Source organism: Macrotis lagotis, chromosome 1 (assembly GCF_037893015.1).
Source record: "Macrotis lagotis isolate mMagLag1 chromosome 1, bilby.v1.9.chrom.fasta, whole genome shotgun sequence".
Classification (NCBI taxonomy): Eukaryota; Metazoa; Chordata; class Mammalia; order Peramelemorphia; family Peramelidae; genus Macrotis; species Macrotis lagotis.
Window position 1 is genome coordinate 685,122,336 of NC_133658.1, and position 26,337 is coordinate 685,148,672.

Sequence of the window (26,337 nt, forward strand, 5' to 3'; positions counted from 1 at the left end):
TATTTCTTCTGGGGTCTGGTCAATGAATAGCTATTACCCAGGAAAATTGGGATGTTGTTGTTGTTTAGTTGGGTCTCTTTGTGATCCGATTTGGAGTTTTCTCGGCCGAAATACTGCAGTGACTTGTCTTTTCCATCAAATTTACAGATGAGGAAACTGAGACAAACAGGATCGAGTGATTTGTCCAGGATCATATAGCTAGTAAATGTCTGAGATCAGATCTGAACTCAGTTCTTCCTGATTCTAGGTCTGGTGCTCTATCCCCTGTATCACCTAGCTGCCCAAAATAGAGACAATGGGAATCAAATTAGGCACTGAGTTCCTTGGCCTAAATGGGAGAAGTAGTTATACCTTTCTGTCACTGGATCTATCCAAGAACTGCTGATACCAATGTGAAACTGGCAATTCTGCACAATGTAAAGACCATTAGCTATGGAGTTAGGGACTTGGGTTCTAATCACATCTCTGTTGCTTACTATTTTTAAGACCAGGGCAAGTTGCTAACCTCCCACCTGTCTCATATTTCAAATGAGGAGCATGAACTAGATCAACTCTTCCAACTCTAGATCCGGTTTCCTACAACCTCTCTTATAGATCCATTGGCAGCATAAGAAGAATGAAACCAAAGTGCTCTTGAATGTGCAGCAATGTCTGCATTATGCTGACCCAATGACTCAATCCCCAGAACTACTGTGAAGAGAGATAGAACCACCCCATTCTCTACCCAGGACCACAAGGTTTTGATTTCTTGATTTACTAGCTACAAATCAGGGTTAGCTATGTGACCCTGGACACTTCATCCTATTTGCCTCAGTTTTCTTGTCTGCAAAATGAGATGGAGAAGAAAATGGCAAAGCACTCCAGTATCTTTGCCAAGAAAAAACAAATGGAGTCACAAAGAGTTAGACATGACTGAAGTGACTCAACAACAACAACTACTTAACTGGGTTTGTACCAGCAACTTTCATTAGACCAGTTCATCCTGCAGATGAACGGTTGTCAAGGTTTCCTAAGTCCACCAGGGCCATGACCCAAAGCATTCAGCCTCGTGACAGCTCCAAGTCAGGTCTTGCCTGGGTAGCAGCAAAGGGAAGGTCAGAGTCTATAGAGGCTCTCTTTTCATGGAGCTTATGTGTTTTCTTATACCCACCACATCCCCAGGCTCTTGGCTAGACATGTAGCTAAACAGTATCCTAGCAGCTGGAAGCACACATAGGCCAACTCAGCAGGTTGCTAGGCTCATTTGGCTGTGGTTGTTCATTTGGGTGGTTGTCAGTTTGGACCAGACCTTCCTCTCAAGCTACATGGACTTTTCTGAATCTAGCTGCAGGAGTCTGGGGGCTCTGGTGGCTGACTGGTTAGGGCTGCCCTTGTGCCAGCTGCAAGCTGAGACAAGTTTTTAAACTGTTTGAAATGACCTAGAGAGTTTCTATCCATTCCGGGCTGGTCACTTATGTAAAACAGGGATATTAGTATATCTCTAAGGATCAAATGAGATAATTTGTAAAGTACATCATTCAGGGTCTAGGACATGCCACATCCCAGTGCTTGTTACTTTCCTTCAGAACAGCTCAAATCTAATCTTTCTCTAATATCTGAACATAACAGTCATAGCTCCTGAGCATCTTTTATTCTCTATGTGTAACATCCCCATTTCCTTCAACCAATCCTCATATGGAATGGAATCAAGACCCTTTGTCATTCCAGTCACCATCTTCTTATTGTTCTCCCCCTCATCCATGTCCTCCTGCTGTTGTAGCAACTAGAACAGGTATATCCAGCTTGCAGACCTCAGGGGCCCTCGGACCCATTCATGCTGTGTGTTTGGCATTTGTTGTTGTGCTTTTTGGTGGTGTGGGTTGCATTGTATTCATGAATGAGTGTGGAATTCTGTATGTGACATTGCTCAGTTTTGGTTAGGCAACATAAGGAGGAGAGCTAAAAGGCTGGATCCCCCATGACCTAGACCTTAGCACAATTTATGTTGTCTGATAAAGGCAGAAAATATAGGCCGGATTGCTTCTTTATTCCTGGGAGATCTGCTTTTCTTTAAATCTGGTCTCTGACATTAGCTGTGTGACCCAAGGCAAGTAATTTAACCCTGCTTGCCTCAGTTTGCTCATCTGTAAAATAAGCTGGAGAAGAAAATGGAAAATCACTCTAGGATCTATGCCAATAAAACCCCAAATGGGATCATGCAGGTTTGCATATGACTGAAAAAAGACAGAACAACAGCAAAATGCTTTTCTTAATGAGGCCCAAATTCACCTTAGCTTTTTTGGATGTCAAATCATATTGCTGGCTCATCTTGAGCTTGCAGTCCACTAAAACCTTTAGATACTTTATAGAACAATAGCTATCTTATCATGTTTCCCCATCTTGTCCTTGGATTTCTTTTTTTACTCAGGAGTAAAGTTAACATGTATCCCTGTTAAAGTTCATTCATCTTACATTCAGCTCAATTCTCTAGTCTACTTATGCCAAACTTAAAAAAAGAAACATATGCTTGCTTGCCACAGAAAACCCCAAATTAACATTATCTATGTTGTATTATATTTTAATTTATTTTGTCAAATATTTCTCTGTGATTTTTTTGTTTTGTTTAGTTTTTATGAGACAATGGTTTTAAGTAACTTGCCCTAGGTCACACAGCTAATAAGTATCAAGTGTCTTAAATCAGATTTTAATTCAGCTTCTCCTGACTCCAGGGTCAGTTTCTATCCACTGTCCCTTCTCAGTGATATTTTAATGTGGTTCCTGGTGCACATGTAGTTTTGCTGACTATTTGCTTGCGGATGATGTTTGACAACTTTGCCCTAGTCTATCAATGCCTTTTTGGATCCTGACTCTGTCACATAACACACTAGCTCTCTAACCCCCTCAGCTTACTGTCATCTGCAAATTTAATGAGCATTCCAGCCATGTCTGTATCACAATAATTGATAAATGAGTTAAATAGCCCAAGGCCAAGCACAGATCCCTAGGGCTACTCTGCTGGATACTTGCTATCATGTTGATATTGAACCATTAAGACTATTCTTAATTCAGTCATCCAGTCAGTTCTGCATCCATTTAATTATATTATCATCTAGGACACATTTCTCCAAAAGGATAATATAAGCTACATTTTCAAAAGTCTTGTTAAAATCGAAGTGAACTATATCATACAATTTCCCTCAAGGACCATCCACTGCATCATCCAGTAACTCTGATGATTCTACATACACACACACACACACACACACACACACACACACACACACTTAATTTTTAGCACTGGGTGTGAGATTTCCCTTCTCCCAACCAATTCAAGGACCCTATACCATATTTCTAGATTTAAACACAACATAGAATGGAAAAGTAGAAAAGCTTGAAGGCACTAATTCAACAAACATTTATTGTCTACTCTGTGTTAAGCATTTTGCTAGCTTCTAGGGGTACAAAGATGAATGACAAAATCCACTTTTAAAGGACCTTAAAGTTAGTAGGGTAATTCAACATGTAAATAAATGATCATGTTAGAATATGTCTAAGCATTTTTGAGAGAGATATTAAAATGATATGAGAGATTCAGGGAGAGAAAGTCCATTAATACCTAATAATAATCACTAATTAATCACCAATAATAAGGGAATCAGAGAAGGCATAATGAGAGAAGAGATACCTAATCTGGGCTTTAAAGGAAGAGAAAGATTTCAGCAAAAAGAAAAGGAGATCAGGGAAGTTAGGTGGCACAGTGGATGGAGCACTGGCCCTGGAGTCAGGAAGACCCGAGTTCAAATTCTGCCTCAGACACTTAATAATTACCTAGCTGTGTGACCTTGGGCAAGTCACCTAACCCCATTGCCTTGCAAAAAAAAAAAAACAAACAAAAAAGAAAAGAGGAAGAGGAGACAGTCTGTCCAAGCACAGGACATGCTGCCATATCTAGCAGCAAAGAGATGGGAGAAGGCTGAATGAAATAGGGTAACAGTCTAGAGGCGTTTGACTGGACAACATCACCAGATCTCTGTTAGAAGGAACTTCATAGGTCATATAGCCCCATAGTTCCCAAAACGGGAACAAAAATACTCTTTACAACATACCCAAGAAGTAGTTATCCAGTATTTGCTTAGAAATGTCCACTAAGGGAACTGAGTCTTCTAAATCAGCAGTTCCTCTGTTGAAAAGGACATTAAATTTAAGGCAACTAAGTACCTGACCTTGAATCTGGAAGACCTGAGTTCAAATTCTACCTTAAAAATCTGTACGATTCTGGAAAAGTCACTCAGCCTCTGTTTCTTAATTTCTTCATCTGTGAAAAGCATATACTTTAAAAGGTTTGTTGTGAGGATTCATTGGGATAACACATGTAAAATGCTTTTAAAACTTAAAAATGCTTTCTAAATTCTGCTGATGATAATAATAATTATTAGGGATATTTTTGCTTATATTAAGTCTAAAATTGCCATTTTTAGACTTTGACTATTTTTACCTTCCAGGGTCAAGAAAAGTAAGTGTTGTGCATTCACTCAGTCATGTCTGGTTCTTTGTGACCATGGGCTATAACACATAGAAGAATAAGTGACATCCCTTCAAATATTTGAAGACCACCATCATTTCTGTCCCATATCACTCATCATGACTGTCCCACATCACTACCATGTCTTCTCTTCTCCAGGTTAAATATTTCTTTCTGATACCACTGCTATCCTTTAGAATGTTCTGAAGGTCCTTCACCATCTTACTTGTCTTCTCTGAAAACTCTTCAGTTTATCAATGTCCATCCTAAAACACCACAGCCAGGACTGAAAATAGTACATTCAATGTGGTTGACAAGGGAAGCTTATAGTGGAACCATCTATCATGTTTTTAGTTCTGAACAATATGCCTTTTTCTTGAGATTCAGAACATGGGTCCCACAGAAACATACTTTAGAATTGTGTGAGTTGTGTGAATGGAGAAGATGCAGTTGGACCAAATCACTAATAATAAGTAGAGAAATGCAAATTAAAGCTATTGTATTATTCTATAACTTGAAAAAAATAAAGGAAAATGACAAATGTTGGAGGGGGTGTGAGAAGACTGACACATTAATAAATTGCAGTGAAATTGTGAATTGGTACAACCATTCCAGAACCATTCTGGAAATATTACTTTGAATCTATGTAGCAAAACTTAAGAAAACTATGCATATATTTATCCTTTGATCCACTACTACTACTACTACCACTACTACTACTACTACTACTACTATTACTACCACTATTGCTATGCTCCAAAAAGATTAAAGAAAGAGGAAAAGGTCCTTTAAGTACAATCAGGACTTTTTGTAGTGACAAGAACTGTAAAATAAAAGAATATTCATCAACTGGGGTTGGTTGAATAAATTCTGTATATGAGTGTAATAGAATAATATTGTGCTATGAGAAATAATGAAAACAATTATTTCAGAGAGTCCTTGGATCACTAATATGAACAGATACAGAGTGAAGTGAATGGAATCAGTGAAACAATTTATGAAAAATAAACAAATTTGAAAGGTTTGTGAACTCTAATAAATTCATTGATGAATCATGATTCCAGAGAATCTTAGAACTATCATCTCTTGAAAGAAAGATGATGACAAAATATGCATAATCATGCACACATTTTTGGACTTAACCAATGTGAAAACTTGTTTTACTTGACCATGTATATTTGTTATATAGGTTTGTTTTTTCTTTCCTTTTATCCCATTGTGTATGTGGGGAGTGGGGTGGAAGGAGAGGTGATAAAGAGAAAAATAATTGTCATAATTTAAAAAATGATTATAATTTTTTATGAAAGAAAAGATATGACTGGAGTAGAATATTTAAAAGGTATAGTATAAACATTAAAAAAATCAGTACAATACAGGGAACTGAAACTGTACCCTCTCTACCTGTTCCATAGTATGATAGCTAGTTACTGTGCCCAGTGCTACCAGGACAAAAATGCAAACTAAATAGCATCTGCTAGTGATGGGGATTGATAATCCAAGACTGGTCACCAAATCAATACCAGCTGCATCCAGGTTGTGGAGTCTCTATCACCTGAGGAGAAAACAACAGAAACACTCTGAATTCATTCATTCAGCACAACTATACACTTATCTACACTGGAGGTAGATTTGTGAGGGAAAAACTCTTTGCTGGCTCCCTCACTGAAAAGTCCGTAATTTCACTCCAATTACCACTGAGGGAACTGATGCCTGCCTACTATAAGGAGGATGGGTAGAGAAAGGGATTAGGATGAAGTGAAAATGCCCACAAAGGATATATTGTCATTTTAAAAAATTGATTTCTTATGGTCTAACTAAAACATTGTCTATAATGGTGTTTTTTAATAAAGTACTTCAAATGAAATATATCAGAGATGGAGGGGCATTTTCCAAAGTTGAATAAGGGTTGTCATATTATCTGACTGGCTATTCTACACATTAGCCCTGGTTTAGTGAATTTAATCTGAACCTCCACAAATGGGTAGAGTCAAAGGGCATTACACAACAGGGAGCCTGAGAGAGAGGCCCAAAGAAAAGGGTTAATATCTCAATGAACTGTCTGGTGTTCTGTGGGAGGTTTATTATGGGTTCCAAAAGTATTACAAGGGGACTAAAAGAGGAATCTAGCTGGTCTGAACTCATAGTCCATTTAAAACCCCCAGATCTTTTTCAGATAAATTTCTGTCTAAATTTCATCTCTAAATATATTCAGTAGATTTTTTTTGTATTGAGGTGTCTGACTCTGTCTCTATATATATTTGTTGATTATAATACTACTTCTGATCTAATATTTTAAACTGTCTTCAACTTTTGATGTCCTGACTCTGTCATCCAATATATGAGCCATCTCACACTATGCTATCTATATTAGTCAAAACATCATCTTTACCTTGTTTCTTAGATTATTAATGAAAATATCAAAAAGTATGGCTCTAGGTACAGTACCCTTGAGAACAACTAGAAGTCGCAGTGGATAGAATGCTGGGCTTGGAGTGAGGAAGAGTCATCTTCTTGAGTTCAAATGTGGTCTCAGACCACTTAGGTCTCTGTGTGACCCTGGACAAGTCACTTAACCCTCACAGAGTCAGATATAACGAAAATGGCTGAACAACAAAAGTCACAGAACCCTGGTACTCTTCCAAGTTGAATTTGATTCATTAATGACTACACTTTGGCTCTGACCATTAAAATAGCTTTGAATCATATTGTCCAAACTATATTTATTCATCTTGCTCATAAGAATTTCACAAAAATCTTTGTCACACATTTTACTGAAATCTAGGCAAATTATACCTCCAACATTTTCCTGATCCAACAATCTTGTGACTGTGTCCAAAAAGGTTTGGCATGATTTATTCTTGGTGAAACCATATTGGCTCTTCATGATCATCATTTGCTTTTCTGGATAGTCTCTAACAATAAGTTTAATAATGCAGTCCAGAAATTTGCCAGAATTTGCAGTCAGGATCATTGGTTTATAATTTTCAGTTCCCAATCTTGTCTTTAATGAAAATCAAGATAAAATCTGTTTGTCTCCAGTCTTGATTCCTCTTCTATTCTATACAAGCTTTTAGTGATCAGTTGCACTGGCTTAGTAGTCTCATCTACCACTTCTTCCATTTGTTGCACTTGGGGAATCTTTCCCCGTATTTTAGATGACTTGAACTTACAAAAAGTAGCAAAGGGCTTTCTTAATAACTCTATTTATATTGGCTATCAGCTCTGTATGATTTATTTATTTTTCCTCCTTCCAAAAATCAGCTTCTTTAGCATGAAAAAATCCATGGAAATAAAATAAAAAGTTCAGCAATTTTGCCTTCACTCTGTTTTCCTATTATTACTATCCTATGCCCTGAAAGCAGTGGTCCTTACACTTCTTTTGTTAGTTCTCTTTCCCTAGTATGACTCAAAACAAAACAAAATACCTTTTTTTTGTTGTTATACTTGGCATTCCTTATCATTATCAGTTTACTCTGAATTTTAACATTTTTGATGTTGTTTTTATAGGATTTTTTCATGCTTTTGTATTTATCCTCCATTACTTACCCTTCCATCTTTTAAAAATCTAACTTGCTGAAAGCTTCTTTATATATCTCTTTCTGGATAAACTCTCCATTTTCATCTTTGTTAGAATTGTTGGTTGTGTCTTCAGAATTTTATTCTTAAAAGGTTGTCTCCACTCATGGGTAGATTTTCCCTGTAGAATTTTAGAACATTGGAATTATGGTCTTTCTTTGAACTCCTTGAAATCTACTCTTCTAAAATCTAGAATAGTGCATTACACTATGGTTGTTTTTCTTTCCTCTATCACAAATTTTAAGGTGGGATTTATCTTGTGAAGCTTTCCTTGATTTTTCACCCCACCAACTTCATTGGTGAAAATCATACGAGAGAAGTTCCCCTTTTGTAGTTGTTTCACTTCAGTTGTGCCTGCTTCTTCATGACCCCATTTGGGGTTTTATTGGCAAATATAATGACATGGTTTGACATTTCCTTCTCCAGCTCATTTATAGATAAGAAAGTGACAAAGTGACTTGCCCAGTATCATACAGTTCGTAAGTGTTGGAGGCTAGATTTCAACTCAGGAAGAAGAGTTTTTCTGACTCCAGGCCCAGTACTCTATTCACTGTGCCACCCAACTGCCATTACTGGTTCCAGTAATCCTCAAAGGATGAAATTTTCATTATTTATATTAAATAAGTAGACCTCTTATTTGGAAAAGAGAAAAAAGGTATACAGAGAGAGGGAGAAAAAGAGAGACAGAGACAGACAGATAGACAGATACAGAGACAGAGAATGTGTAATATCCCCCTTCACTACTATATCAGGCTTATGAGATTTATTTCCCAAATTCATCATCTATCTCCTCCTTCTGATTAGGCATTATATATCTGTATAACAATATTTTAATAATATTGTTTCTGTTTCTTTTGTCATTGATCTTTAGTTTTTTTTTTTTATAATGCCTCCACACTCTTGTCCTGGAATCCGTTACATGAATTTTTCTCCTTAATCAATGCTATTCAGCTTCCTTCCTTTCACTTATCCTTCTCTTTGAATAAAGTATACCCTTCCAAGCCCACATTCTGGTCATGGGTCTTATTATACCAAGCCTTAGTGACATCTATGAGGTCAAATTTGTTGCTTTGTTTTATCGGTATGAGTTCTCTCATTTATAAAATTGCCTCTAAGGTTTCTTTCAGTTCTTAATGCAAGATCCTATCATCTTATGATCCTTAGTTTACCCTGATTATTACTCATCTTTTATGCATTTTCTTATCAACATCTGAAGACATGGATTTTATTTCTGGCTCCTTTCTTGAAGACATATCTATATATCTATATATCTCTATATAGGTATATATATGTGTATATATATATATATATATATATATATATACATATATATATACCTATATATATATTTTTTTTCTTCCTGTGAACTGCTGAGATTGTGCCCAGTGCTATTTTTCTTCCTATGTTTTATCTTCTCTCTATAGTTATCTAGCTTGGAGGACATCTGTAGACTGTTTTCTCCCTCCCCCTTATTTTTTCAGCCTCTTTGATTAGATTGGCAAGACTCCAGACAAGCTTACCAGACCTTGTTAGGTGTACTCCACCCCCAGCTAGTGAGATTTCAAAGAGAAGTATCATAAAATAAGGCTGGAAAGGTGGGCTGGAGCCAGATTGTGGTGGTCCTTGCCTACTAGGATAAACAGTTTATATTTTATCCTACAGACACATGAGAACAACTGAAGGTTTTTGATCCAAACGGAGTATGTGTGCACTACATGAGCAGACCTGTACATCAGGGTATAAAAATGAAAGTCTGGCAAGAAAATACAAATCTATTACTACTATTGGGAAAAACAGCTCAAAATATATTCCCATTGACAGTGTATTAGTTTCATCATCTTTTTGCTTGAAGGACAGTATGTATACTTTTTAACATCCACTCTGAAAGGCAATGAAATACCTGTTATAAGTCGTTCCAAAACAGGAAGATCAAACCTAAAGCTGAGAAATTGTCTAATTTTCTCCTTTCTTTAAGGGAAACTTGGGAGCTCTTATTAGGAAGCTTGATTTCTGGTGAAATTGTTCCCAGAATAACAGAATGAAGTAGTGAAGCATCCAGGAGGATGGGAAGGAAAGGATGGCAAACAACTTTGCCATTAATGGCATTACAGAAGTGAGTTAATGAGAGATAATAGGCATCAATCCCTGTTCACCTCCATTCACATACCTCAGACTCTAAAGGGGAAATAAATTCATCATCAGATGTATGTGTGGACATGTTTTAAAAAGCTGCTTTATGGCATCTTTGCATTTAACTCTGGGAGGTTTCAGACAAGCGACTTCTGGATTGCAAAGTCAACGCCAAATCTTTATTTCTCTATGAAAGAAGATCTAAGTCAGAGTGATAGCTTGTCCCCCCACCCACCCCAATTCCCTCATATACTACCTCACAGGGTGAACTTAGTTTGGCCTCTATTGGGCTGAGCTCATTACTGAAAGCCAGGGAAGGGAGGGAGAATCAGCAACAGGAAATAACAGGGGCCATTACAATGGAAATAGTGTGACTTCTGAATCTCTTTGCATTGTAAGGTAGGGTCAAAAACAGAAACTGAACCATCCCTAAGGGAAAGGGGGTCAGGGAAAGGATACACAACTGTTTACAAATCTCCTGGCACAAACCACAAAGCCCTTTCCAAAAAGATAAACACCTGGCTTGGACTTCTAGTTTTGGCCAGTGCAGCATTGCCCATGCCATCTTTGAATCTGGGCATGGACATGCTCATTTTTCTTCCTCTGTGGAGCGAAGTTGATATGCTGAATAAGGTCAGTTTTATTTAGTCAGGTGATTTTATGGAGAAATATCTAAGAATGCAGTAAGATCTTGGGAGCTGATGTTAAACTATATGTAATTCATCTAAGTGGTCCAATGGATAGAGAGCACTGGAGTTAGGAAGACTTGAGTTCAAATTCTGCTTCAGGCACTAATTGCCTCTGATTCTGGACAAATTACATATTTCAGTCTCAGTTTCCTCACTTGTAAAATGAGAGGGTTGGGGGCTTGTAGGGGCTCTAATCTTTTGGGTCCCTTCTAGGTCTAAATCTGTGATCTGATGACTTCCAGAAAACATGTTTTAGTTTAGTAGGCTTTAAACATTCCTGAAGATGATTACATCTGATATCCAGGATTTGTTGCATGCCAGTAATTGAATTTATGAAGTTTCTCCATTTTTTTAGAATATTAGGTTTTAAAAATTCTGAACTTAACAAACACCAAATAAAATACATATTTTCCTATGAGTAGTGGGAGAGGAAAAGGATAAATTATGTGTGTGCATGATACAAGTAGACCTGTACCTACATGAAACTGTCCAGCTCTATTATGTAAAGCTTTATTTAAAAAAAAATATGTATATAACCAATTTAGCTTCTGACTTTCAAAACCATTCTGTTAATCTGTGATTCTTTCTGGACTTCATTTTGTTCTTTATGGTGTATCTAGAATGCATTAATGATCTTTTCTTTTTCTGCTTTCTTTTTGTCTATATTATCTCTCTTTCTTTCACCTCTGTCCTCCCCTCACCAGAAAAAAAAATATCTTAATAGGCATCTTGAGTCTAGCAACTGATGGGATTCTTGTCAAAACTCTGGAATTGCACTTGGTCATTGAATTGATCGAAATTCTTAAGTCTTTCAAAGTTGTTTGTGGTTATTATATAAAATGTCCTCCTGGTTCTGTTCATTTCATTCTTTGTTTCACTGAAATTGTACTTTTCATTATTTTTTATGGTGCAATAATGTTCCATTATATGCATCTGGCCTAATTTGTTTAGCTATTCCCCAACTGATAGGCAACCCATTAGTTTCCAGTTCTTTGCCACTATGAAAGAAAGCTGCTATGAATATTTTTGTTCATATGAATCACAAAGAGCCCTTCAAAATAGTCAGGCAAGAAGCGAAAGTCGACATCATCAGTCCCAGAGTGCTGGACCCTGAAAACCAAACAGACACCCTGAGTGTAGGCCCAGGATCTCTTTGCCAACATTTTATTTTGACTTGAAGGGCATTATACTCCTCAGTGATAAAGGGATTGATGGACCAGAGAGCAGAACATAGAATCAAGGACAGCATGTGCGTCCTTTGAAGGACTGACAGACAGAAATATATTTAATGTCTGCCTTGGATCTTAGCTTCCAATCATGCAAGCTTGACTGCCAGAAGAGAACTCTAACCAACATGGAGCAGCTGGCAAGGAGGTGGCTTATTCTGAGTAGAGGATGATGGGAAGAGGCCAAATGGCAAGCAGGATTGTAAGACTCATTCCAAAGATTCCTTCCCTCATGCATGCAATTTGAAGAAAACTGTTGGTTATGGGTCAAGCGTTTTGGCCACATGGGACTAACAACATCACTTTTAAATACAAAGGACAATGTTGTATATGTCCTTTACACTCGTAATTTAAATATGAATGTGGGGACTATGAAGAAACTTTCATCATCTGCTGGATTTTTGCCACCCATTGAACAATTTGCCAACCAAAGCAACATCCAGGTCAAATCACCACTGAAACAATCTTATGAATATGTCTGATATTAGCCCTCCCAGGGATCAAAGATTGACACTTGAATTAGTTCACCTGCTTCCATGGCTTAGGTGCTGACCCTCTAATTGGGGAAGTCAAAGAGCATTGCCTTTCTGGGTTGTAGACAAACCCTTACTGTCATTTGAACAGTGTTGACTCTTTTTTTCTTTAGGTTTGTGTATAATTTAGTGTTCATCCTATAGCAGGCACTAAAATGCATTGTTTAATTATCTGAGCTCAACATACCATTTTATAATTCATTAGTCAGTTGCTCTTTGCAAAAGCTTATTTCTTATGAAACTAAAAGCAGGAATCATGCAACCAGACTATTTATCTCTCTTTAGGGGCTGGGGGTTAATATCTGATAGCTCATAACATCTTTATTATAATGCATTTATAATGATTTACTGGAATCACTCTATGGCTAAGTATCTAATGTCAAACCCTGAATCTGGCATGAAATAAAATGCCGTATCCTTGGGTAGCTCTAGGGAAAATAAGACCTCAGCCAATATTTTCTGTGTAATTCTACAAACTATAATAAGGGTAGGGGTAATTGCCTTAATGTCAATTAAGCTATTAATAATGCCTATCTTGTCATTCCTAAATATAGCAGTCTCATACATATATTACTATCCCATGTTAAGTCTATATAGAAATGAGATCACATCTTATCTGGACCTTGAAATCTGGCTAACAGCCAGTTTTATCTCTTCCTTGTAATGAAATTTGTACATGTGCTATGTGTGAGAAAAATTCTACTTAGACATATAAACATACATGTGTATGCTGCTCTAGACTACAGAGTCAAGAATGTCAGAGATAAGAGGTAATTTATGGTGTATCCAGTCAAATATGCTTATTTTACAAATGGGGGAAACTGAGGTTCATAAACTCTAGTGGAACAACTTCAGTTGTCCCTCATCACTGCGATTGCTATGTCTGGACTGTAGGCCTTGATTAATGACTTGAAGATGCATCTTTCTAGATTACTATGAAAAAGAATGCATTGCTCCTCAAATTTTTCTTCAGTGGTAGAATTCTTCCATTTAAACAAAATTTAAACTTATAGTAAAATCCTCTTAAATTATTATTTTAATATATATTATTAAACAATGCAGTTCAATTTAAAAAATTGATGAGTTTCAGTATTCCTTGCTCTGCTTATTTCAATACTGTATAGGCAAACAATTTTGAAAGCTAAAAAAGCTCAGATTAATACAATGACCATTCATGATTTCAGAGAATCAATGATTAAATATGACAGATTTGGAGACATATATGTGTTTGGATACAATCATTAGGTGAATTTGTTTTGCTTGGATATGCATATTTATTGTAAGGAATTTGCTTTTCATTTATTTTTCCTCCAATTAGGCAGAAGGATGAGAGGGAGAGAAAATGGATTTTTAAAAATAGAGAGTCAGGGGAAATGCTACTAATGGGAAATGTGATATGCATTTTCAGACAAGGTCACTGTATCATGAGTTTTACTTAACTCTTTTTCTCTGTTATAAGAGATTTCTCACAAAGTGGAGAACTCTCTAACTATGTAATATAACAACACATCAATAAAATAAAATATAAATATGAAAAAATAAAAAATAAATAAAATGAAGGAGTTGGACAAGATAATCTCTAAATTCCCTTCCAATTCTAAAGCTGTAATTCTATGAAAAGATTCCATGAAAACCAACTTAGAGCTCAGCTAAGGAATCCATAGTCAAGAGTAGCCAAAATGAATTTATGAAGACCTTATTATGAATAGGGCATTTTGCTTAATACTAAACACCAGAACTTCTTCCCAAGATGGTGTTCCTCTTTCCCCGGCTACTTCCACCTGTCCCTGTTGGCCATCATTTATTTGCCCCAAGAAAGCTTTTGGTGTGGCAGTTTAATGACAGAAACCTGTTTTAATGTAAATAGACATGTAATCCCTCTAAGTCATAGGAGGGCATAAATTTAAAACAATTGCTGGGAAGTGACACCATAGTTTAATAAGATAGAAGGTTAGTCTATAGATCCTGGTGGACTCAAGGGACTCCAAGACTGGGTCCTAGTGGTGTCAGAAAAGCAGATGGTTACCATAGTGATTAAAAATTGCACCTGTGTGGAGACCCAGGTAGTCTCAAAGAACTGTTTTCAAGTGATAAGAGTTCTTTTAAATGTATGAAGACTGAATGTGTTTGTGTGTGTGTGTGTGTGTGTGTGTGTGTAATAGTAAAGAGAGTAGAATTGCTCTCCAAAGTGGGGTTGTCCTTTAGGACAAAGGGTGGGTGAAAATGTGACCCAGATCTAGGAGGCCATTTTCTGCTCTGAATAATGATGAATGTCTAGCCCAGCCATGTGCCCATTGGGAAGAATAAGTTCTGGCCCACCACAATCTCTGCTTAGTAACCCCACCTATCCCAGCAGGTGAAGGAGGAAAGCATACCAATGGGGGAGTAGATGGGAAGGAGAATGAGACCTGAATTGTTTGTGAATACCAGTTATATTATAATGCTGTTCAGCACTACATCATTCTCCAGAGAGCACTGAATAAGGTTATTATAGGTGAAGTCATTTTTGTAATAAAGTTGGCTGTAGCTCTGGGTCATAAATCATGGGTTCTGGGTACTAAAAAATTACTAAACATGCCTCTGTTACCACACACTGTCCTCCTTTTAAATACTTTGATTTTACTACAAATCTTCCATTGACTAGGAGGGGGTGGTGGTGGTGGGAAATAGAGAGAATGAGGAAATGATTCCCTTCATCCTCTGTAGCAGCTAGCCTGCATCTGTGCAGCCCAGAATGATTTCCTGAGGTGTGATGTTATTTATGGCGTGCTTTCTCTATCAAAAAGGCAAACAGCATCCCTGGTGACCTGGAGCATTTGCATCATTGCTTCTCATGCTAATTGATTCATCCCCTGGAAGGACCCAAGATGGGCAAGCTGTTAACTGGACACACTCTTCCTGCTGCTGATTCTGGAGATGAAGGAACATAATAAGCAGAGATGTTAATAAAATTGTTAAATGTCAGATCTGCAAAACTCCCACCCGCTCCTGAGTTCATCAGCCATTCTGGCATGATGTAGTCAAATACCATCTCCTCCCCTTGTCCTTTTTTTTCTTTCAGTCTAAACTCCATAACCTTTGTTAAGTAAGGAGATTAAAATTGTTTAATTCCTTTCATAACTTCTTCCTTTGGAAGAGGAGTCCAGCCCAGAATGAAAATGAATATTATTCTATGAAGTGCATTTCAGATGTAATAAAGCAGAAAGGTACTACTGGGCCCGATGGCAGTCATAAGAGGGAACAGAATGTGGATTTCTATAGCTCAGTGCCTGCAAAGCAGAAAATGAAGATTGTAAAAACGTCACATAAAGAAAAAATGCACAGTGGGTTCGTTTTGCGATGCCCATAATTCAGTAATGCCTTTAAGTAGCTAGAAGAAATATAATAAATGTTTTTCCACAACATTGATCATACTGTATCAGAGGAAATATTAGTGTGCAGGGAGCCATGATTATACTGGTAGTAATTCTCAGTGCAGAAAACTACTGGAAGATGGGACCCTTTATAGGCTGAACTTTTATTGGCTGCAGTTATTTACCTTTAAGAATACGCCTAATACATTGTCCTATAGCTAAATATTTTTGTGAAAATTCAAACCGGCACTGTCTGTAAATCAGAAACCCCACCACCATTTTATAGAATTTATTTTTTTTTCCTACCAATGCTCTGATATGTTCCAGAATACAAAAACCAGCCAATTGACCATGTCAACATTCTAGAATGCCTGTAAAACAAATTCTTCGGCATTCTGAGGCTAGAATGGGAATGGACAGTTTTATTGTAAGTGATTCCATCCAAATGTTACCTGTAAATATAACCTCTCTCTAAAGAAACTAAATGGATTATTAGATTATGTATTGCAGTAAGAATCCACCTTGATCTGTAGTCTGGAGAACGATATGTATGGAATTCTACAGCTTTACTATCCTGCCTTTGACACACTGAAGAAAGCTTTAGAATGCAGAAGGCTTTATTTATGAAGAAAGGAAAGATATTGATTCCTCCTCTCAGTCTCTTGCTCCTCAGACTGGCAGGAGTTGGTAATGCTATGGAGACAGGAAACTGGATGGGGGGAGGCCTTTGTTTTTCCCAGAGTTCAGTCATCAAGCTCACCCCTTGTTCAGCAAAGAAACCTTGGAGATAGGCTCTGAAAGCCATCCAATCAGCCTTGCCTGGAAGCCAGGATAGGGTGAGCACAGCCAAGCGTGTGCAGAAGTTGAAGGAGAGAGGTGGATTAAGGGAAGGGAAAATCTCCAAGGAATTCAAGAGAGATGCTCTTTAAGGAAAATATGATATGATATGAGAGGAAAAAATAGATATTACCTTGAGTTTAGCAAAGGAATCAGAAATAGCTCCTACTTCATAATTTGAATGTTCTGTTTTATAGGTTGTATGTTTGTGTGTGTGTGTGTGTGGGGGGTTGATTAAAAAGGAAATTAACTTAACAATAGCCCTTGTTAAATCTAATGACTATTTGCTTAGTCCCAAAGTATCCCACTCTTAATACTCGCTAAAACAAATGGGAATGACTTTTTGCATGGAAGACAAAAGCTTCCCCTAGTCGCCAGTTCTACTGTTGGTGTGATATTTAATAATCATTTATTAGTACCTACTGTGAGTCCAGTACAAGGCTAATTGATGAGTAAACAAAGCCAGGCAAAAGACAGTCCCCACTCTGGAGGGCCCTTGCAATCTAATGAGGGAGTTGATATATAAACAACTATGTGCAAACCAAATATATTCAGAATAAACAGGAGATAATGAATAGAGGCAAGATCCTAGAAATAAGGGTACTCAGGAAGGACATCCTGAGGAAGAGGGGATTTTAGCCAGTACTTGAAGGAAACCAGTGAAGTCAGGAAGCAGAGATGAGTTTGTTTTAAGGCAAATTACAAAATGATATATTAAAAAATTCATGTCCTTGTAGGTTAACCAGTTTCTTGTGGTTTCTACCCTCTTTCTATTTCTTCCTTCTCTCTTTACTTAGATACAATGGAAGTACATGCAGCTGAAGAGTAATTTGGTCAAATATGATATGTATTTGACAAGGAGTCATGTTTGAAACTTTAACACTATTTCAGTCATTCTATACTGAAAGATTTGGAGTAGAGAGAAAAGATTGTCCTTCATTTCTTTCTGTTTAATGTTAATATATCATTTTTTTTTTACCAGAGGAATCAGAATAGAATGATACACTTTTTCAGAAAGCTTAAAGAACAGGAAATCATGAAATAGAAATTGGCTGTCTCATGACAACATAATATCCCAGAAGTCTGTGAGTAGTCATCTAGTTTTCTGATTTCAGAGTAATCAATATGGACTGACATGCCCTACTAGGTTTCTACTCCTAGAAATGTCCCTAAGGTGCCTAAGGTCATCACCAAAAACACTTAGCAAACATCTTGTTGCATGAGGCTTGTTGCTTTAGGCTCTTGTTGAGTGGTACCTGGACAGATGCTTTCTGAATCATTCTGTGAAAAAGAAAATTGATTAGTGTTGTCTTACTAGACTGTCTGGTATTTGAATATGAGGAAGTATAAAACACCTTCAGTTGGGTGATCATATTTTTTAGGAAATTCTATTCCCTTGAATTCTAGGAGAGAACTTATATACTCCTTTCCCACATATATTTTCACTTTAATAGACCCTTTGATAAATTTGACTCGGATCAGTAAGTAAGATCTATTTTCCTCCCCTTTAAAACCTTAATCAACTTTTTAGAGTATTACCACGAAAACTGGAAAGTCTAACTCATAACTAATCACAAAGGACAGTTAGTTTCATAGACACCTCATTTCCAGGAAATTATTTTTTTCTGAGCAACTCTTTGATGCTCAAGGAGGAAGCATATGTGGTGGGTAGAATGCTAGAATTAGAGTCAAACAGAGAGATCTGTCTTCAAATCCTGCCTTTGTTAACACAGGCAAGTCATTTAACTTTTCAGAGACTCAGTTTTCTCCATCTGTAAAATAAGGAGACTAGTGCATGCAAAAACAGTACCTGTAAACTTCAGAAAATGTCTGTAATTCTTATCTCATAGGGTTATTATGAAATTCAAACAAGTTAATGTACATAAAGGGCTTTTCAAACATTAAAGCATTATACTGGAGGTTTCAAAAGCCCTAGTGAACTATTAAAGCTGAAAAGTGTATGAAAACTTTTGGGATACCCTGGTTGAATTTCAGCTATCTTTGCTATTATCATTATCACTCCTAAATATTTAATCTGGATGTGTAACACATGTTAAAATACATGTAATATATACATAACTCTTATAGACACAAATGGGAAAGAATTTTGTTGAGAGTAGAGGGAGACAACTAATAGATGTCAGATATATAGTAACTTGTTTAATGAAAATGGGAAATGAAAAATGTCTCTTTCAAAGTTATTCTCTTATTGGGATACAGGTATAAAACAGAAGAGTAACACCCCACTTTAATGACAACATAATCTGAACTCAAACTCTTATACTACAATAAGAAAGAATACATAGTGTAGGGTATGCTTGTTCATATTTTTAAACCTTTCATATAGCCCACTATTCAAGGACATAGACTAGGAATTATCTGAAGTAACCACTAGATGTCAGTGTTGCATATGACTGGTCATTAAAAAAACTATATTGAAAGATGGCAGTTTGAATTGACATTTGAAGGGCTATTCAGTGTACCTAGTGGTGTATAGGACTTCTTAAATGATCGAATTCTATGACAATTATGTGACTCTATTTTCATCCAATGCAATCAGCTAAAATTTAAATATGGAGTTCTACTAGAAATCCTTCTCAATTCCCCCCATAGTCAGAGATGGATACAGGTAATACTGAGTATTAATTATAAGTAGCACATTTCTGGGTACCAAATGGGGCGAAGAGAAAATCTAACCATAAAATACCTTGGATTTATATAGCGTCTTTCCCCAAAGAGTTGACAGCACTTTGATATCTATTAGCTTATCTGCCCTGAAAACATCTCTGTGAGGTTACCTGCTTTACTGCTTTTAGAAGTCGCAGTTGACCCAATGAAATAAGTAGGAATGAAGTAATTATTTGTGCTGGTATTCTGCAAGTAGATCATGAGAAAACAGTTAAATCTAGAGAGAGAGTGACTGTTTTGGATGCAAGTAGCTCAGGGGTCTTTAATAATTCATTTGAAAAAAAATTTAGACAGTTCGCAGACTTTAAAGTTCCATTTGTAAATCACAGAAACAATGAGCATCCTGTGAAGTTTGCATTATAGAAATAGCATGTGGAGACTTCCTTCACAGGGAAAGAGGCACAACTATAAACCTCTGGCTACAAAGTAGAGGGACTTGAGTTAGGAACTGAAAACTATAATGGGCTAACCAAATAAAACAAGTCATTTTGCTTACTCTTTAATTAGAAATGACCACAAGTCTCAATCCTGCAGCTATTAAATTTGGTCTCTTTTCTTGGAATCTTGGGGTTGTTCTTACAGACTTCCTCATATTTGGAGTGTAGATCCATTCTTAGATGACTATTGACCTAGATTTTAGTGAAGGGGATTACTTTCAATTCTTTTAAATTATCATAGAGTTCTTTTGCCTACCATCTATGGGATGCTTTGATCCAAATTTTCAGTCATTGTTTCCACATTTAGGGGCTGGAATGAACATCAAAGAAGTGGGTAACGGAATTTACTGGATGCCAGAGAAGTACAATAACATACAGAGGATATAAGCAAATCCCAGTGGCGAAATTGGCTGCCAAATCTTGCACAATAATGGAGGCCCTAAAGTGACAGTCTATCTTTGACAAGTGCATAATGATATCAATGCCAAGGGAAGGAACTAGCATGCTGAAAGGTGAATAAAAGAGTTGGGAACAATTCACTGCTCTTACACATTTCCTCAGTGTGTTTTCACACAACTAGGAGAGCAGATGACACAAATGCATTAGCTAATCAGTGGAACGGGCTGTAGACGCGCCAGGATTTTTTATACCAACCTGGCTCTTGCCCTAGATCCAAAACCCATAGTTGAAAATGGAATGTGATTAGAAATCATTCATCTTCTGAGGGAAAAATTAGGAACAAGTAAAGTGAAAATGGCTCACTTGTTCTTTCTTGGATGTTTCAGATTTTAATACCCATATGTTGTTTGTGATAAGCACTTCTCCCAGGGCCAATGCATTCCAAAATACCCTAGCTAGTTCACAGAATGAAGTCGAGGGGAGTTCATTTGTATTTGCTGCCTTTGTGGATTAATTTTGGTTAATTTTAGTGGGTGCAAATAAAGTAAAATGCAAAGAACCAAAACCACTAAAACCAGGCTATTGTGCAAACCTCTAAAATCCTCCTCTTCAAGCTCTTTTAGGTTTTATTTTTTGAAATAAAAACAATAAAATGACTGTAAAAAGTTTCCAAAAGCTTTGACATTGTGAACAGTTGCTAACCAAGGCTATTCCCTTAGCTGCTAAAATAATTTGGATGCCATTCTAGAATCTATAATTGTCGCCTGGTACCCGCTATAAATATTTTTATTTCTGAAGGTAGTTTTATAAGGATATGAATCCTGTTGTATGTAACTCTTGGCTCTATTGCCTGGTATCTATGTCGATGTGATTTCCATGACTGGCATCCATGCCATTATTTAAGGGCAAAAGGCAAGTTTCTTGTATTCAAATGAGAGTGGAGATCACTTTATATTTGCATCTGAGGGGCCCAGCATAAAACCTTGTAGTTACTTAATGAATGCTTGTTGATTAGTTGATCAATTCAAAATGTAATCCTCAAGTCAGTGAGATGAAGGCAAATACTTTTCTGAAAGTCCCTTTGAAATAGATCTTGGTGAAACTATTTAGAGGCAAAAGTCTGACAAAATAGATGCATACAGGTATAGCCTACAGGATAGAGTAGCCACATCTTGTTGGGGCAAAACTGTTGGCTTATCAGGAAGACTGAAAGGTATGGGATACAATGAACCAAGACAAGAAAGTTAAGCCTTTTCAGTTTCAGAAAGTCACTACTTTTGCAACACAAATGTCACCCACCATTTTACTTTTCACATCTCTGCCATGATCCTCTATGGTTCCTGGTGCTATATAATAATTCAGGATTTGGAGAAAGGATCACTTAGAGGAATTATCCCTCCTTTTTTGAAGATCATTAAAGTTCTGAATAAAAAGAGGTTATTTTCATTGTTTCAGACTTCTTAATGAAGTAACTAAATGACTAGGAATGCTTTAAAATGCCCAAAAGGACATTTAGCTAACTAAATATATACATCATGAGTTTCTAGTGTTTAAATAGTATTATTTATGAGCTAATTTAATCACTGTAGCAAAATATTGAGTAGGTGACAGACTAAAAATGATGACTGCATTATGTTTTTGCCATGCAGCTGGATAAACATATTCAATGACAAACCTTGGTCAAGCCTGCAGAGATGTTCTTGATGATGGCATGAATAAATATGAGGTGCCGGATACAATTCATGGTGTTCTAGATCTTGAGCAAAACCAGGTGAGTTTGGACTGGAAAAACATGGAAGAAACAATGTAAGCATGTTGAGGTTATGTAAACCTGGAGAGTCTTTCTTCTCTCCCCAGCTGTTTTGCTCCAACATTTTCATTTACATCAGCAAGAGCTCTGTCATGTTTTATCTGCCATACTTTCACTGCAATACTAGGAATCAATTAAAACCCAGCTGGTTGGGAGTTTGTGGTGGGTACTCCAACATGTTGGGAAGGGGGAGGGGGGGAAAGATTTTGAGCCTGTTACCAAGAGCTGATCCACAAGATCCTATATTAAGAGCAGCATTCAATTCACATTATAGATACATTGCTTAAATTGCTTATTTTTGCATTTTATTTGAACACAGTTTTTGATTCTCCCTAGGAAGGAAGGTATGAAAAGTAACCATTTCATGTCAGTTTTGGAGAAAGGTGCTATGGGAATAACAACTGTCTGATGCAACATTTTCACTTCTGTAAATGGTCTCAGAATCAACTCAGATCACAATGGAATATTGCTTTTGTTGGAAAATTTTATTTTACAAAGTTTCTTGCTTCAGATCTTGTCTCTTGGCTTTTCAGGGCACACTCTGCCACTCTGAAAGGAGTCACTGTGGAAATGCAACTATTGTTTTTCACCTGTTCCTTCTGAGGGGACTAGCATTTGTGATGTATGAAAATGTTTAGGTGTAAAAGAATGAGTGTCCTTCACAAAGCACTGAAATGGAACTAGCAGACAGATAGATAAAAAGACAAATGGACATATAAATGGATGGAGAAAGAGACAGAGACAGAGACAAAGAAACAGAAGCTGAGAAACATAAAGCTAGAGAAGAGCTTTTCTTTGATTTGAACAATTACTCAAATAAGAGAAGATAGTTTATTAGAATAAGATAACCAGGTTACAATCCTGACTCTGCCCATAGCTAGCTAAAGATGTGTCATTACATAACTTGTTACTTCAGTTTTCATATCTCTAAAATAAGGAAAATACTACAAGTCCAATGTATCATAATTAGATACTTAAATCAGTTTGAAAAGTTTAATACTGTCTGTTCCCAACCTCCCTTTCCATCCTCAGTGGAGGCTAGTCTCACCTCCTGTGCTCTTTTATCCAGGTGAACTAGTCATCTTTCTGTTTCTCACATTACACTTTGTATGTGCCTTTGCAGTGAGACATTCTGGAATAGGTTTGCTTCTTACCTCTATCTCACAAAAGACTTCTCTCCCTTTAAGATGCAACACTAGTGCTACCTTCGGCATATACCCTTTTCTAATCTCCCCAACTACTAGTGGTCCATTAAAATGCCTTGAGTTTAAATTGAATCTATTTGTATTTGAAAAGTTAACATTTATTCTGTATATATTTTATATGTATGTGTTATATTCCCCATTAGAAGCTCATTGAGAATAGGGATTGTTTCACAATTTGTACTTGCATTCTGATAGCACAGTGTCTGGAATACAGCAGGTGTTTAACTAATACTTGTAGATTGCTATAAGAATGGTATAAAATGTTATCAGAAAGGACTTTAAGAGTTAAATAATTCTAAACTTAATAGAATAGTGTGATGGAACAGCTTATTCATTTGGCAATATCTGTTTATCTTAGTTGGTTTCTCTGGACCCAACTCCTAGCTTTCCTAGACCAATGATGTCTATCTTTCCATTTCTCTCTTTCTGCTCTTCTAAAACTCAAATCTCATTCATACGATGCAAGGCACATGCCAGGTCCTTTCTGCCTTGTCAGAATCCCAGTCTGACCTGGCTCTGCTTGATCCAGCCTGTCAAATTGCCATATGCATCTTGGCATGATAGGTCAATATCCTATGAGAAATAAAAGTCAGGAAATAAAAACTTACCTTGGACCAAACTGAAAATCAAAGTCTTTTCAAAAATATAGAGTCAGGGCAGCTAGGTGACACAGTGGAGAGAGTACCAGCCCTGGAATCAGGAGGACTAGAATTCAAATCTGACCTCAGACACTTAATAATTACCTAGCTGTGTGGCCTTGGGTAAGTCATTTAACCCCATTGCCTTGCAAAAACAAAACAATACAATAGAGTCATGTTTACTTCAACTGTACTTAAAATTTTTCAGTAAACAAAATGAGACCCTTTAGTTGATGCTGAATTTGAAAGGAATTGGGTAGGCCAAAAATTTATGTCCAGATTGCAACATTTGCTACAATGATGCCATCAAGGCTAATGACTTCACATTGTTATATGACCTATTCCATGATTCCCTGGACCACTATCAGGAGGATCTATAGGAGGTAGAAAGATATCACCACTAAGAGCTTAGAAAGAGGATGACTACCAGATCCCCATGACTAGGTTAGCAACATATGGCTTATTTTTTAACCCCCTTCACATCTCAAGAGTATTTGACTCCATGTGTGGCACAAATAAGGAGAAAATGATGAAGGTAGCTAGAGGAGATCTCAAAAAGAAAATTATCAGGACATTTTTGGAACTGGAAACATCTTCTGACATCTGCCAAACAAGTTGTTATTCATTTGCCCTTGGCTTCATACCTGAGTCCTAAGGTTGTGGCTTAGTCAAGTTGTCTGCATCTGAATTTCTACACCTTTAGCATACAGGCTATAAAACATTGACTTCATTTGAAAGGAAGGCATTGTGTTCATGTAGAGAGGATTCCCTAAATTTTGGGGATAATTAGGGTGCAACTCCTGAGGGCAAGAATCATGGTTCTGGCATGTTCCCTGTAACCCTAGCAGGTTGTGGGCACTCAATAAATATTAATAGATTGTGATTAAGGGGTTGTTTTTGATGGTGTTTTTTGTTTCCAGAGCCTAAGATTACTCTTTGTGAGTAAGAACATAGTCATTCTGGAGTGAGAAGAGAATGTCTCCTTTTCTGTCCATGGGCTGAGGATCCTGTTGGGTCCACTGAACTCAGGCACCATCTTGTCTGCCAAACCCTGAGAAGGATGTGGGCTGTGGGGGTATAACAAGCGAAGGATTCTCTAGGGTGCACTCTTCAGCTTCCTAGGCTAGCTTCCCAAAGCTATGTAACTAAAAATCTGTATATGATTAACTGCCTTCCTGCCCACCCTGCTGCTGAGCTGGGAGTTTGACTGGAAACAGCTAGGGCAGCTTTAACTATCTTTGAGATTATAGGATATCTTCCCCCAAGCCTCACACCTCCCCCGTCCATTATTTCAGCCCAGAGAGAATACATTCCTTGTGAAAAATGAGAGAAAGGGGTAAATTGTCTTGTTGCATCTATTGGTAAAATATGGCCATTGATAACAAGTAGTTACTGACTACCTCCTAGTTGTGGAGCATATGTATTAGGGTCTGATTTTGGCAACAAAAGGCAATGACACAAAATCTTGTTTAAATTAATACAGAATGACATAAGTAGAACCAGGAGAACAATATATATATATATATATATATGTATTATATATATATATATATATATATATATATATATATATATATATATATATATATATATATATATATATATATATATACTAAGATTGCAATAACATAAAAAAGATCACTAAAAGGAATAAAGGAATCCTGGGCAACAAAGTGGATCAGTGAATCAACCCCTGGGTTTGGAATCAGGAATACTCATCTTTATGAATTCAAATCTGACCTTAGACACTTACTAGCTATGTGACCTTGGGCAAGTCACTTACCTTATTTGCCTCAGTTCCTCGTCTGTAAAATGAGCTGGAGAAAGAACTGGCAAACCACTCCAAAATCTAAAAGGAAGCCTAACTCAGTAACTGAGATAACCCATCATGCTTCCAGGAAAAAAATCATAAAATAAGGTTTATTTCTCTCAGGAGAGAGGTAAGAGAGTACAGAAGTGGAAGGTCGAATATTGTGTCAGACAGCATTACTATGGCTGCTGGATTTTGCTTAACCATTTTTCCTTTATTATAACAGTAGGTTCAATGGGGAGTATGCACATCCAAAAAAAGAGTGTTGCAACAACCTGTTCTGGTAAAATTTAAAGATGTGTAGTCTAGGAGTCAGCAAACCCCTAGTGACTCATGGGTCAAAGCTTGTCCATCTTCTATTTTTGTACTGTATGCAATCTGAGAATGGTTTTTATTCTTAAAGTTTTGTTATATTTAAAATATTTTGAAGTATTCTTAGCTCCCAAGTTGTACAAAAAACAGGTAGTAGGTTGGATTGGACCTTGGAAACTATACTTTGCTGATC

General features: G+C 36.9%; 1 long non-coding RNA gene across 6 annotated transcripts in view; it reads left to right on the plus strand.

Moving 5' to 3' along the window:
• Positions 1-26,337, plus strand: part of LOC141507713 (uncharacterized) — a 181,556-nt gene that overhangs the window by 52,819 nt on the left and 102,400 nt on the right. For 5 of the 6 annotated variants that reach the window (XR_012474252.1, XR_012474251.1, XR_012474256.1 and 2 more), the window contains exon 2: positions 22,019-22,140. This is a non-coding gene — a long non-coding RNA (uncharacterized LOC141507713). Of the gene's footprint in view, positions 1-20,034; positions 20,483-22,018; positions 22,141-26,337 lie in introns of those variants that run through there. The other variant, XR_012474253.1, reaches the window with a different exon arrangement.